This window comes from Bos taurus, chromosome 25 (genome assembly GCF_002263795.3).
Source record: "Bos taurus isolate L1 Dominette 01449 registration number 42190680 breed Hereford chromosome 25, ARS-UCD2.0, whole genome shotgun sequence".
In the NCBI taxonomy this organism is placed as follows: domain Eukaryota; kingdom Metazoa; phylum Chordata; class Mammalia; order Artiodactyla; family Bovidae; genus Bos; species Bos taurus.
The window spans coordinates 15,653,671-15,668,683 of record NC_037352.1 but is presented as its reverse complement, the minus strand read 5'-3'; the positions used below and the strand labels follow the sequence as shown (position 1 = coordinate 15,668,683).

Below are 15,013 nucleotides of genomic sequence, written 5' to 3'. Positions count from 1 at the left end.
AATCTCTGCTGGACACACCAAACAGCTTCCTGAAAAGGGAGGCCTGTTAGGACACTGATAAAATATATTGTTGCTCAGCTCCCTCAAGAGGTCACCTTGCCAAGTGCCTCCTGGCAGATGTCAGCAGAGAGGGGGCCGAGGGCTCTGGCATTCAGATAACTGAACTTGATTCATCCTCAGACTGAGCAGCGGCAGAGCCCAGAAGTCCCTCTTCTTTCAACATTCCACCGTCACCCTACTGCGTGTCTGCGGGCAGGACCCTGACTTTTGCAACCCGCACCTTTCCAAGTGGAGCCCAGGCAGGAGCCAGGAGAACTCGGGAGCAATTGATAACGAGTGGTGTGCCCTATACCCGGGGAGACACGACAGTAAACGTAATTAGAGGCAAAGCCCTGATTGAGTGAACTCAACTAACCAGAACCATCAATTAGCTGAAATCTTTTTGCCTCCTCTCAGGAGACCCTGAGCTTAGGAACATCACAATTTAAAAAGTGGGGAATTTCCTGGAAGTCCCATGTTTAGGACTTGGCATTCTCACTTCTGGGGCTCTGGGTTTGATCCCTGATCAGGGAACTGAGATCCCACAAGCCGCGTGGTCAAAAAAAAAATTCTTTTTTAATTTAGAAAAATAAAAATTGTTTTCTAAGGTTCGGCTCTGATCCAGCCCAATTCCCTTCATCATTGTGTGTACCACAAATGTAACTTGAAATTGTCCACAGATTTTAAAAAGAAAAAGAAATGGGAGAGATTGATTTGAACCATCTATTTTACTTAATATATCCAAAATATTATCATTTCACTGTGCAATCAAGATGAAAAAGTATGGATGTGATACCCTGATACTGGTTCAGCTAGAGCACAGCTCACCTTGAACCAGGCTTATGGCAAGTGCTTGGCAGCCCCCACACTGGTGGCCAGCATCCTGGACGGGGCAGCTCTGGAGTTGACGTCTGAAGTGACAGCTGATAATGCTGGTTCAGGATGTTTACAACTAATTGAGCATCAGTCAACAATCGCCTTTAAGTATCTCCTCCCAATGGTGTGTCATAATAAGACAAGTAGTATTTGAGCTCTAGTGGGTCTCCTAGGGGACTTCCCAGGAGGCGCTAGTGGTAAAGAACCTGCCTGTCAATGCAGGAGACATAAGAGATGCATGTTCAATCCCGGGGTTAGGAAGATCCCCTGGAGGAGGGCATGGCAACCCACTCCAGTATTCTTGCCTGGAGAATCCCATGGACTGAGGAGCCTGGTGGGCTACAGTCATGGGGTCGCAAAGAGTTGGACACGAATGAAGCGACTGAGCATGCACACACGGGTCTCCTAGGACCTGTAGGAGGGGCTGCCAAGGACTTTCTCTACAGCCAGGGCCCTTCCCAGCAGAATGGTGGCTTTGGGAGACGCTGCTGACGATGGCCTCCACTGAACCATCTGCCTCTTTCTCAGACTCGGACTACGAGAGTATTTGCCCCGTCTTTCACTTTAAACGAACTTCACACTTCAGAGCCAAAAAAAGTAAATGCTTCTCTAAAGAGGCCTTTATCCTACTGACCACCCAGGAATGTGCAGAGTTTGATGGTGCTTACAAAACTTTCCCCAAAGGAGCCTGCAGTCTAGCAGGGCAGTAACAAATCACACATGAGAAAAAAATCACTTAATCATGGGTCCAATAAAAACTGGCTGCTGGCTGCCTGAAATGAGGGCTGGCCAACATACAAAACAGGTACCATGATGACAAAACCGAGATCAGAAAAATGAAAGAATTACCCACTGTCTCCACTGGGAATCCCAGGAGGAAGAGGACAGCAAGAAACAGTCGCCTCCTCCCAAATTTTAATCATTCATCTGCTAACATTTTGGATTTTGACTGATCCATGTAGCATCTTTTGTTTTCTTTATTTACCAGTGCTCTTTAAACCAGCTCATCTATCTTCTTCTTTAATGAACTAATTTACAAAGGAAATGTTACCCACGAACCAAAGAAAAAACGCTATAATTTTTGCCATAAATAGAATGTAACTAGAAATATCAACGGACAGCAATTAATTTCTTTAAAGTTTGTTCATGCACTGCTGGGAATGATCTTGTGCTCCGCCTGTTTACACGACACTTTGGAAAAGGCTGCTATCAGAAGTTGAAACCTGGCATTGCCTGGGTGGCTGGGAAGGCTTTGTGTAGGAGGAGGGGGAGGAAAGCCACCCCAGCCACCCACACAGCCTAGAGAAAGGTGCAGAGGTGGATGCGCATGGAGCCTGGGGCATGCAATGCAGAGAAGAAACTGACACCTGCGTGATTAAATCACTACAAACACGTTCAGTTACCCGTAACAGACTTACCACCCTGGGAATACGGACTGACACACTCTGGGAATACCTCAAAAGTAAGGGTTGAAACAAGTGTTCTTACAACCCCCAGTTAACCAGAAAACAATTAACCCAAGGCCCCTCTGCTGCCCCTCTGCGCTTCTAGAAACTGCTGTCTGATCGCACCTCTCTGGCAAGGAAAAATCCTGTCTTCTGGAGGATGGCGATTTCTGAATGCAGATGCCCAAGGCCAGGGTGAGGGGGATGGGAACAGAGAAAGAGGAGGGCAGTCAAAGGTCAATGAGATGATGCTGACACTGGAACCCCATTCCCCACCAGTGTGTGTGTGTGTGTCTGTGTGTGTGTGTCTGTTTATGTCTGTCTCTGTGTGTGTCTGTGTGTGTCTCGGTGTGTGTCTGTGTGTATGTCTGTCTGTGTCTGTGTGTGTCTCTGTGTGTGTCTGTGTATGTGTCTGTGTGTATGTCTCTGTGTGTGTCTGTGTATGTGTCTGTCTGTGTGTGTCTCTGTGTGTGTCTGTGTATGTCTGGTGTGTGTCTGTTTATGTCTGTGTGTGTTTGTGTGTCTGTGTGTCTCTCTGTGTGTGTCTGTGTCTGTGTGTGTCTGTGTGTCTGTGTGTGTCTCTCTGTGTGTCTGTGTGTATGTTTGTCTGTGTGTGTCTGTGTGTCTCTCTGTGTGTCTGTATATGTCTGTCTGTGTGTGTCTGTGTGTGTGTGTCTCAGTGTGTGTCTGTGTGTGTGTCTCTGTGTGCGTCTGTGTATGTCTGGTGTGTGTCTGTTTATGTCGATCTGTGTGTATGTCTGTGTGTGTTTATGTCTGTCTGTGTGTCTGTGTGTGTGTGTGTCTGTATGTGTCTGTGTGTGTCTGTTTATGTCTGTCTCTGTGTATGTCTGTGTGTGTGTGTCTGTGTGTGTCTGTTTATGTCTGTCTGTGTGTGTGTGTCTGTATGTATGTCCGTGTGTGTGTATATGTCTGTGTGTGTGTCTGTGTGTGTGTGTCTGTGTATGTCTGTGTGTGTCTGTTTATGTCTATCTGTGTGTGTGTCTGTGTATATGTCTGTCTGTGTGTGTCTCTGTGTGTGTCTGTGTATATGTCTGTCTGTGTGTGTCTGTGTGTGTGTCTCAGTGCGTCTCTGTGTGTGTCTGTGTGTGTCTGTGTATGTGTCTGTCTGTGTGTGTCTCTCTGTGTGTCTGTCTGTGTGTGTCTGTGTGTGTGTCTCAGTGTGTGTCTCTGTGTGTGTCTCTGTGTGTGTCTGTGTATGTCTGGTGTGTGTCTATTTATGTCTATCTGTGTGTGTGTCTGTGTGTGTCTGTGTGTATGTCTGTGTGTGTCTGTTTATGTCTGTCTGTGTGTGTGTCTGTGTATGTGTGTCTGTCTGTATGTCTGTGTGTGTGTATGTCTGTATGTATGTCTGTGTGTGTGTATATGTCTGTGTGTGTGTGTGTGTATGTCTGTGTGTGTCTCTGTGTGTGTCTGTGTATGTGTCTGTGTGTGTCTGTTTATGTCTGTCTGTGTGAGTGTCTGTGTGTGTGTGTGTGTGTGTGTGTGAATTCTCCCAGGGCCACTCCAGACCATCAAAAAGACACTCATACCTCGTGAAAGGTCAACTTCTAAATTGGTCAAGAGCAAGTCTAGCCAGACTGAATGCCCCGGGGAAGAGCCAGTCTGACCTTTGATCCAGTTGAGCTGACATCCCCCAAACATGGGGCCTCTGCACGTGCGTCAGATCAGCCCCCCCCCGCCAGTGGCTGTCTCCTCGGGCCCTGGAAACCTTGACAGTGGCAAGCAGTCCAGGCAAGATGCTCGCTGCCCTCTCAGATGAAGTGCACTGTGGTTTTTCTGCCTGCCCAAGCCAGAGACGGTGCTCTAAAAAGCCCTTGGAAAAGAAAGTCGTATCTTCTGCAATACAATATTCGTTAGATGTTATCATGGCATTTTATAAGGTCATATATAATGCCAGCTGTAGCTATAAAAAAATTTATTATTCAGCCCCAGAAAGGCATATAAATCCCTGCAAAGTACAGGTTTTTCTTTTAAAACGTGGTTTAGTTCTTCCTACCCTTTGCCCCGCTTCATTCCTGGGAGACAGTGGCCTGCGTTAAACTTGCAACACTCCAATTCCACCCAAGTTTCCATATTTCTAAGTCCTGGGAAGGCCCCCTGCCAAGGGCTGGCCTTCTGGACAAACGGGGATAGGAGGCTCCTTAAGATCTTTTCCATTCCATTTGCTCCTTGACGATCTCACACAATTTTGCACAAACTCGTGTCCATAGATTTCTTCTCCCCTCCAACTGGTCCTTTATTCACACATTCTTACCTGAATTATTTTCTGCGCCCTTCCCTACACTCCCTCTACTTGCCAAAATCCTGCCCCGTCTATTCTACACATTAATGACCCTGAAATCTGACCCCTCCACTCTTTCCCTGCCCACTTCATGCATTCCTCATAGCTCTTCTGGACTGAATGCCCCTTTTCTGGCCCCCCCTGCCTCCAGGCCCCCCTTTCCAATCTATTCCCCAAGCGGCAGCCAGAATGATCTTCTCACGCGGGCCTTAGAACATGTTACTCTCTTGCTCAAACACTTTTGATAGCTCCCGGTTGCCCACCTGATAAATCGCATGCTCCCTGAATTATCATTTGGGCCTGCGCCCACCTCACCAGGCCCATCTCTCGCCATTCTCTGCTTCTCTTGCTGATCACCATTAATATCATATGTCTTGTGATTTCCTGATAGAAGCCATCACTTCATCTCTGTTCTCTGTGTTGGGAATGGCCTGTATGCCCCTGATCCCTGACTCTCCTGGCCACCCTCACTTACCTTAGGGCAATGGTGTGGGCAACAGCTCCTCCAGGGAGCCTTCCAGGAGTGCTCTGGGTTGTACTGGGTGCTCCCAGATTATCACAGACCTGACAGCACTCCAACACTTTGGCCACCTGGGTGAAGAACTGACTCACTGGAAAAGACCCTGATGCTGGGAAAGGCTGAAGGCAGCAGGAGAAGGGGACGTCAGAGGATGAGATGGCTGGATGGCATCACCAACTCAAAGGACATGAGTTTGAATAAACTCTGGGAGTTGGTGATGGACAGGGAAGCCTGGCGTGCTGCAGTCCATGGGGTTGCAAAGAGTCGAACACGATTGAGTCACTGAACTGAACTGACTGCACTCCAAGAGGGAGAAATATCAAAAGTTCATTTATCCCACAACAATTTCAATTATAAATGATTGGGGAAAACACAAAAGGACAGAGAGAAAGAGACAGCAAGACAACTTATTTAAATAATACACGTGACCCTGACCACCACTGCACTTGTAAAATGAATATATACCATCTCCTGATGACTCACCTCTTCATCTAGCCCAGGGGTCCTTGTCCATGGACATGGGGTTCTGTGGAGAGAATTCTGGGGGTCTTGAATGTATACATTTTTATTTACTGTCACTAACTCTAACTGAAATTTAGCATGCCCTTCAGTTATGAATGTAGGCATCAGACAGCAGAGGTATTAGCAAGACCTGAGACTGACTCCAACAGAAATTACAGTTTTTCACATCACACTGCTTTAGTAGCAGATGTCTCAAAATATTATTCACACTTGTCACTACTTCATAATTACGGTAGTTATTAGACCTGCCGCCAAATCTAGTTACTTAATGTGTTAATAAAGATGCAAATGTGTTATAACTCCATGTATTTGTTATTTTTATATATATTTTGATAGTTGTGTTTCAATATAACTGCTTTCCTTTGTAATCCTATGCAGTCTCTTTTTTTTGCATTTAAGAAGATTCAGAGAAGGAGGACATATGTTTGGCAGATGCCAAAGAAGTCCATGACACGAAAGGTTTAAATGCCGTGCTGTGGATGTGAGCTCCCTGGGCGCAGCGCACTGGGTCTGTAATCTTCCAATCCCTGGTTCAGGAAGCAGTGGTCGGTGTACAGCTGTTGTTGTAGTTGTTACTGTTTAGGGGCTAAGTCGTGTCTGACTCTTTGTGACCCCATGGACTGTAGCCCATCAGGCTCCTCTGTCCATGGGATTTCCCAGGCAAGAATACTGGAGTGGGTTGCCATTTCCTTCTCCAGGGGATCTTACCGACCCAGGGTCTGAACTTGTGTCTCCTACATTGGAGATGCAATGAACCACCAGGGAAGCCTCTGAACCACTAGGGAACCCCCAGGGTACAGTAGGAATTTTTTAATATGAACCAAGATTTTATTTCTATTAATCTATCCTTCCCTCTTCCCTTTCTCCTCCTTCCCCTCCTTCCATCCTTCCTTCTTTCCATCAGTCCGTCATCTTCTCTCCATCTTTCCATCTATCTGATCTGAGCCACGGTTCTAACTACAGACACTTCTGCAGTCAGCCCCCAGATCCAGTTCCAGGTGGAGATGTGTTCAGTGGGGAAAGGTGACCCGGACTCTGGTGTGGCCTTGGGCAAAGTGCGCCTGGCTCAGAGCTGTGTCTCCAGCTCTCACACCACAGGCTGGGCCCCAGGTCTACGTGTAGCCACATGCCAGGTCTGGTCCATTTACTCCCTAAAGACCGGACATGCTCTGGCTTGTTTTCCAAATATCAGGTCAAGTCTTAAAGGAGGTGGGAGTTGAGGGATCATGGCCATTACCAAATCCAAGAACCTGTCTGGCACAGTTGGTAAGAATTCTGCCAAGTTCCAATGCAGACACCCCTCGGAGATGTTGTGGGCTTGATTCTAGACCATACAGTAAAGCAACTATTACAATAAAACATGTCACATGATTTTTTTGTTTTCCAAGCGCATGTAAAACTTGTTTGCACCATCCTGTTGCCTCTTAAGTGTGTAAAAACACATCTAAGAAAACGAGGTATGAAAAAAAAAAAAAGAAAACGAGGTACGTATCTTAATTTAAAAATTTTATTGCTAAAATATACCCAAACAATTACAATAGTAATATCAAAGATCACTGGTTGAAGATTACCATAACAAATGAAAATTTTGAAATATGGTTAAGAATTACCAAAATATGACACAGACAAAAAGTGAGCCAATGTTCCTGGGAAAACGATGCCAACAGATTTGCTCAAAGCATGGTTGCCGCAAGACTTCAACTTGCAAAAAAAAAAAAAATAGTACAGTAAGTCCCCACATATAAACCTTCCAGTTGTGAGCTTGCAGAGATATGAATGTATGTGCCAGGCCATTAATGCCAGCTGTCATACTGTACCACTGTACTTTTCAAGACACTAGTGTAAGACTAAAAATGTCTTTTTCATTTTTTGTGTTTGTTTTTTATGTATTTTTTGTATGAAAAGTATTATAAACCTATTGCAGTACAGTATTATATAGCCAATTGTGTTAATTGGGTACCTAGGCTAACTTTGTTGGACTTACAAACAAATTGGACTTAGGAATGTGCTCTCAGAATGGAACTTGCTCGTATGTAGAGGACTTAACTATATCTGCAAAGTGCAATAAAACAAAGTCTGCAAGCTCCCCACGTACACTTCACATGACAGGTGACCTCTACTGCTACTGCTGCTAAGTCACTTCAGTCATGTCCGACTCTGTGTGACCCCATAGACGGCAGCCCACCAGGCTCCCTGTCCCTGGGATTCTCCAGGCAAGAACACTGGAGTGGGTTGCCATTTCCTTCTCCAATGCATGGAAGTGAAAAGTGAAAGTGAAGTCGTTCAGTCGTGTCTGACCCTCAGCGACCCCATGGACTGCAGCCCACCAGGCTCCTCCATCCACAGGATTTTCCAGGCAGGAGTACTGGAGTGGGGTGCCATTGCCTTCTCTGGGTGACCTCTGAAGACTTACTTAACTCGTCCCTGAGCCTCAGTTTCATTATCTAAAAGTGAGGACTCTGACCATACCTCTTCACAGCGTTCATGGATGGCGCATCAGCACGTGAGTTAGCACACATGTAGCACTGAGCACCGTGCTGGCACAGTAAGTGCCTGGCAAGTCTCGGGTATCACCCAGTGCATCTCAAGGAGGCCAAGGATGAGAGCTCTGCCATCCGGTACCCAGGAAAATGGAGCTAACGGATTCACCAACAGATACGACTTTTTAAAAATGCTCCAACCCACTCATATCTAAAATGCAAATCAAAACAGTAAGTACTGTTTTTACTCTTTGTTTTGACACAGATTATACAGATTGATAATCACCAGTGCTTTTGAGGGAAGAAACAGGAAATCGCTTTGATAGGTGTTTTGAAGGAACCTCTGCAAAAGACAGTTCCACTAGGCCTGCCAAAACCTAAAGGGTACATACCCTTTGAACCAGCCACCCCAGATATAGGCATTCACCCTACAGATGTACACACTTAATTGTGGAGAGTGTGTGTACAAGAACGTCAACATGAAGACAGGAAAAAGAGAGAGAGAGAGAAACAATCTAAATGTCCACCAACAAGAAATCAGTTAAATAGATGATGGGATGTTTCATTCATTCAACTAATATTTACTGAACAGTTTCTACATACCAGACACCATGCTGGGTGCTGGGGATAACTGCAGAAAATAGAAGGCAGCTAAAAACAATGAAGAGTGATGGATGCTGTTATAAACTGACATCTAACATATAGAGAGAAAAACAGACAGTTATTATAAAATATCTTTCTTTAGATTCTGTTTCAAGGAAATAAAAATTCCTGCCTATGCAACCCCCTCACCACACCCACATTAATATGCAAAGGAAATACCTGGAAGGAGAAATAAGAAAATAATAGCAGTTACCTCTGAAGACCGGAAAAAAGGGGGTATAAGGATTCACTTTTCACTTCACACTGTTTTGTATTGTTTGACTGTATTTATTCATTAGTGTGTGATTGTACTGCTTTATATGTGTTGAACGCACAGAAGGTCCAGTGTCCAGAATGAAACCACTTCTCATGGCCTCCACTGGGAGCCGGTCCACACGACCACTGCACGGCTCTGGATATTTAACAGCCTCCTCCCTCGCCAGTCTCCCTGGGCCTGCTCTTGGCTGACGACCACGCATTTTCAGCAGGGCGTAACCAACCCCATTTTTAAAAGTCAGCCCATGTCACTCCTCTGCTCAAATTCCTCCTGGGGCTCCCCAGGGTGGAGCATAAGCAAAGTCCTTTCTAAGTTCAACACGATTTTAAAGACCTGGCCCCACCTCCTCCCCTCTTTCCCTTGCTCATTCTTGCTTTAGCCACGCTGGCTTCTGCGGTGCAACAACAATGCCGAGCACCACCCTCCCCAGGGCCTTTGCACTGGCTGCTCTCTGTTCCTCACCCACTGCGCTCTTCAGGTCTCTGTTCAAACACTGCCTCATTTCCATGCTGCCCACCCCAGTTCCACCAAAGTCAAAGTCTCAACTGATTTGGCCTGGTCCGTCCCTCCTCTACGCATTTCCTCCTTAGCAACTGTAACCATCTGACGTAACATCAAAACACACACCATCCATCTAGAATGAGAGCATGTGAGAGCACAGACTTCTGTCTTGTTTGCTTGTCTCTCCAGCCCCTAAAGCAGTGTCTGGCACAAAGCAGGCACTTAATAAATATTCTATGAATGAACTAATTGAAAATATAATATGAAAGGAGAATATAATATATTATTGATTGTGTGTGCCAAGTCCCTTCAGTCATGTCTGACTCCTTGCAACGCTATGGACTATAACCCACCAGGCTCCTCTGTCCACGGGATCCTCCAGGCAAGAATACTAGAGTGGGTTGCCATGCACTCCTCTAGGGATCTTCCCAACCGAGGAACTGAACCCACATTTCATGTCTCCTGCATTGGCAGGCAGGTTCTTTACCACTAGCATCACCTGGGAAGTCCATTATTGAGCATAGCAACAATTAAAAAAGCAAAACCAGAAAAAGATCTCAAGTCCCAAAAGGAAAATTTAAAAATAAATAAATGAATAAAGATTAAAAGCAAACCCATTTCTAGCCACAGAGAACAGGGTGGAGAAACGCTCAAGGACAAACTGACACATAAACAAGTAACCTCTGGCACAGCACACAGTGGTCTGGTTGTTCTGAGTTGATGCTCCGCACATAGGACCCTTTCACAGAGTCCAGGGCGTAAAGACCTGCTGGTATGAATACAGCACAGTGAGAGCCTAGTAACCAGGGACTAAAACCAACCAGTTTGAACACGTTACAGAGTCAATCCCAAAGCCGCAGACTATTTCCGGGTGTCAGGCAAGCCCACACCCTCCTGCGAGAACCAAACCACAGCAAATCTGCCAACCCTGACGCCTGCAGGTTTCAGGAGCCCCGCCTGGAACTCAGCCCTCACCTCTCCAGGCACTCGGCCTAAAAGCGACTAGATTGGGGTTCAGAGCTGGGTTAGGGTCTCCAGACCCCAGGAGCACACCAGGGCCCTTTTATCTTTGGCTGGAACATTTGCGTTTTCCTTTGTATCTCATCTCACCAGCCCCGAAAGGCTGGGCATGTGCTGATTTGTTTAAACTCTACCCTCTCGCTCCACCCCTACAAAGTCACTTTAGAGCAAAGACTTAAAATCCAATGACATTTATACGGGGGTGTCCAACCCCGTGGATTTCACCTAACCCTTCCCAGCACTGTTTTATGACATAGTCACTGCAAAAACCATACTCAAGCCAGTGGTTCTCAGCTGGGGTCCACTTGGCCCCTAGGGGACATTTGGCCATGTCTGGAGATATTGTGGGTTGCAGCAACTGAGGAGGGGGTGCCACCGGCACCTAGTGGGTAGGTCCCAGCTCTGCTGCCCAGGACAGTGCCCACGATGAAGAGCCATCCAGTCCAAAAGTCCAGGACTGCCTCGGCTGAGCAAGCTTATGAGCAGGGGGAACAGTGAGGCAGCCCTGGGGAAGGGGGACCCTTAAGTGATGGGCAGGTCGGAGGCAAAAGAGTTGATCAGACTCTTCCCATCCTCTGTCTGAGGGTTACTGAGATGGTCGACAGCCAGCTGGCTAAGGAAGCTGGCTCTTGACCAGGGGCAGCTCCACTGCCCGGGCTAGGGGGAACCTCTCACCTCACCTCACCTCACCTCAAGAAGATGCTCTTTCATTAGAAGAACTGTGCCTGCCTGTGTTGTTCAGTGGACTGCTCGGAGTCCAGGCAGACCCGGGCTTTTCTTACACTGTGACAACACAGCCTTCTCCTGCCCTGTGCGTAGGCAAACGTCCCACCCCATTCATAGGACACAAGTACCTGGCTCAGCGATCAGAAACATCCCAGTATTTTAACGAATGTTAGTCCCCTCTCTGCAAAGAGGGAACCAGCCATCCAAATAAAGAAGGAAGAAAAAAAAAATCCCGGCAAGGAGAGAGTACCAGGGTCCTCATCCTGGCCAGGGCACAGGCTGGGAAGACAATGCAAGGAGGCTGAAGAGCCTTCACTCTAGGTGCCTGCTCCTTACACAGGAGAGAAAGCGGGGTGGGGTCAGTGTTTATAAGTGATAACGGGGCACACTTTAGAGGATGGGATCCTCTAAAAAGCCCAGGGAGGTAGGTGTCATGACTGCTTTAACCAGTAGGGAAACTGAGACTCAGGAAGTTGAAAACCTTCTCGAAGGTGATGCATTCAGTAAGAGAAGAGGCCGGGATTTGAAGCCAGGACTGTAAGAGGGATCCTAAATGTGTACTCCCTGCCAGGCATGGTTCTCATTGTAGTTGATTAGTTGCTAAGTCATGTCCAACTCTTCGAGACCCCATACACTTCAGCACACCAGGCTTCCCTGTCCTTCACTCTCTCCCCAAGCTTGCTCAAATTCATGTCCATTGAGTCAGTGATGCCATCCAGCCATCTCACCCTCTGTCAACCCCTTTTCCTTTTACCTTCAATCCTTCCCAGAATCGTGGTTTCCTTTCCAGTCAATCAGCTCTTGGCATCAGGTGGTCAAAGTATTGGAGCTTCAGCTTCAACATCACTCCTTCCAATGAATATTCAGGGTGGATTTCCTTTAGGATTGACAGGGTGGATTTCCTTTAGGATTGACTGGGTTGATTTCCTTGCTGCTGTTCAAGGGACTCTTAAGAGTCTTCTTCATCACCACAGTTTGAAAGCATCAATTCTTTGGCGCTCACCTTTCTGTATGGTCCAACTCTCACATCCACACGTGACTACTGGAAAAACCATAGCTTTGATTATATGGACTTTTGTTGGCAAAGTGATGTCTCTGCTTTTCAATACACTGTCTAGGTTTGTCATAGCTTTTCTTCCAAGGAGCAAGCTTCTGTTAATTTCGTGGCTGCAGTCACTGTCTGCATTTGAAGCCCGAGAAAATGAAATCTGACACTGGTTCCACTTTTTCCCCCTCTACTTGCCATGAAGTGATGGGACTGGATACCATGATCTTCATTTTTTTGAATGTTGAATTTTAAGCCAGCTTTTTCATTCTCCTCTTTCACCTTCTGCTTCATGCATATCAGCCCATGTGACCATCCCAACTGCCTGGGATATAGCTACTGCTGGTACCGTCATATTTTCTAAAGAAATTGAGGTACAACATCAGCTGGCATATGGAAGGTCTCACGGCAGGTCAGCAGTGAGCCAGGCGGTCTGCTGCAAAGTCTACAAGGCCCTTTCCTGCCCCATCAAGGGGCTGTGTGGTATGGCTGGGCTGCCCTGAACTACTCTGCACCTGAACCCCAGTGGGATGCAGAATCCTGTCTGCACAGAGGGTACCACACACACAGTGCTCCAGGGGCCTGCCAGCGAGGAGAGTGAGTGGAACAGATCACGAGGGTGACCCTGGGCCCCGTCCAACGGGGGCAGCTGGTCCTTGCCACTAGCTGATGTCTCAAGGCTCAATGTGGTTTTACCTTCCAATTTACCACAAATCCTCCAAACCTCCTCTCCACACCAAACAAACAAATAAAAACCCTGTGTGTCAGCTGGAGATGCCCCCAGGAAGCCTGTGTATGACTCTGGGTCTAGGATGTCCTGAGAAAGTTAGCTCCGGCCCCCCTACATCTGTACCAGCTATAATTGGGGCAGGCGAGCCACTGGCAAAGAAGTCTCTTGAGCCCCTTGTGTAGCCGGAGTTTCTTTCTTCTAAGCATTGAGCTGGCTGGGCTTTTCCTTCTCAGGACAATAAAGCTGCCCCACAGTCCTCAGCCCCACCCATCTGGCGGCTGCACCACGGCTAACTTGAGTTTTTCCATTCAGTCCCTTCCCTTTCTATGGAAAAATAAGAGCTGCAGTTCCCAGAAGAAAATTAGAAGGGGTTATTAACAAGACGTTCCTTTTCAGAAAGGCACTGGAACCCAGCAAGGAGGTTGGAGCCGGGGCCCCACCTCTCCATCCTGCTGAGAGAAGACCTCCCAGCCCCCCAGCCAGGACCACTGGGGCTGGAGTACTGGCCACGTGCTAGACCTCCCAGGGGTGCTCAGAGGCAGAGGAGACAGGGTGGCACTTCTGAGAAATCAGATTCAAATGCTAAGACGGTTATATTTCCTAGAGGTGTGACAGAATGAGAAAAGGAGAGTTTGCAAAGGCCTTGCTAGCAGAAATACCCTGACATCTCTCTCTGCCTGTCTGTTCTGGGCTAACAGGGAGGAGCCGAAGCCCTGCCTTTCCCTCCTTGTCAGCCTAGATCTTAGTCCCTTCCAGGTGAAGGCGCCCTTCACTGCCTTGGAGCCAAGACGGGCACAAGGGTGTGAGTGACAAGACACACCCTGAGTGACAAGATTCAGAGCAGCCTGGTCCCTGTCTGGGGCATCTTTCCCACACATGTGGGCTCCTCTCATGCTTTATTTAGCACAGCGATGCTGAGACTGTTTGCTCCTCAGTTTGGTTGGGGGTGGGGAGGGGGTGGAGGCTGTCACAAATAGAATTAACAGCTCTGATCTTCTGCCCAGAAAAATGCTCAGACACCCACAAGAGTCACTGTTCCCTCCCACCCATCCTTGGGCCTTCCTCTGGTTTGAGGACCCCCTCCTCTACCACACAGCAGGACCAAAAAGGATAGTGATTCACCCCGGGAAGCCCCGCTGGGAGTGCTATGTTCGGAAGGGGCGAGAGGCCGGCTCAATGTCCAGGCCCCGAGGAGATGCCACTCTCCTGGGGGACAGCTGAGGACAATTTACGAAGGGATATTTTCTATAAGGGAAATTGACAGAGCGGTGCTGGCCACAGGGGGAAGCTGTCACTTCCGGGAGTCCGTGCCATCAGGTTCTGGGGCGAGTCGGTGTAGCTACGGGACAGGTCAGCCCTACGGGAGCTGAGCCCCACTCAGGCGACTCAGCCAACCCATAGGAAATGACCCCATCCATGGCCCCCCTCCCCTCCTGTCTCCTGCCAGTGCCTCCCCTTGGCCAAAGCAGCGAGGAGTCCACACTGATGAAACCCATCAAGGTCAACCTCTGGGACCCAGAAAAGCATGGATGGATGGGGAATGGACCTAATGGGGCTGGGGACGGGCGACGCCCAACACATTTCAGGGTGTTGAGACCTAGTGCCCGTGGTGGGGTCAGCAAGAGGGTGCGTGAGGGAGGCGTGGGGCTGTTGACTGTCCGAGATGAGTGTGAACTTCCCGTGGCCAGGAGCCGTGCGTGGCTTACCTGACTGGCAACAGCAAAGTGTCACCTGAATGCAAGTCTACCACTAACATGCTGGGTGACCGCAAAAGCTGAGAGGCCACTCCAGGTTTTCCCACGTGTAACACACAAAGATGGACCCTGGTGAGCCCCGAGGGGCAGGGGGCACAGCCAATGCTGCAGGAAACAGAGGCCTGGCCCTGGTC

At 48.0% G+C, this 15,013-nt stretch overlaps 1 protein-coding gene across 1 annotated transcript in view; it reads right to left on the bottom strand.

Moving 5' to 3' along the window:
• XYLT1 (xylosyltransferase 1) overlaps nt 1–15,013 on the bottom strand; it is a 352,297-nt gene that overhangs the window by 225,014 nt on the left and 112,270 nt on the right. The window lies entirely within an intron of this gene.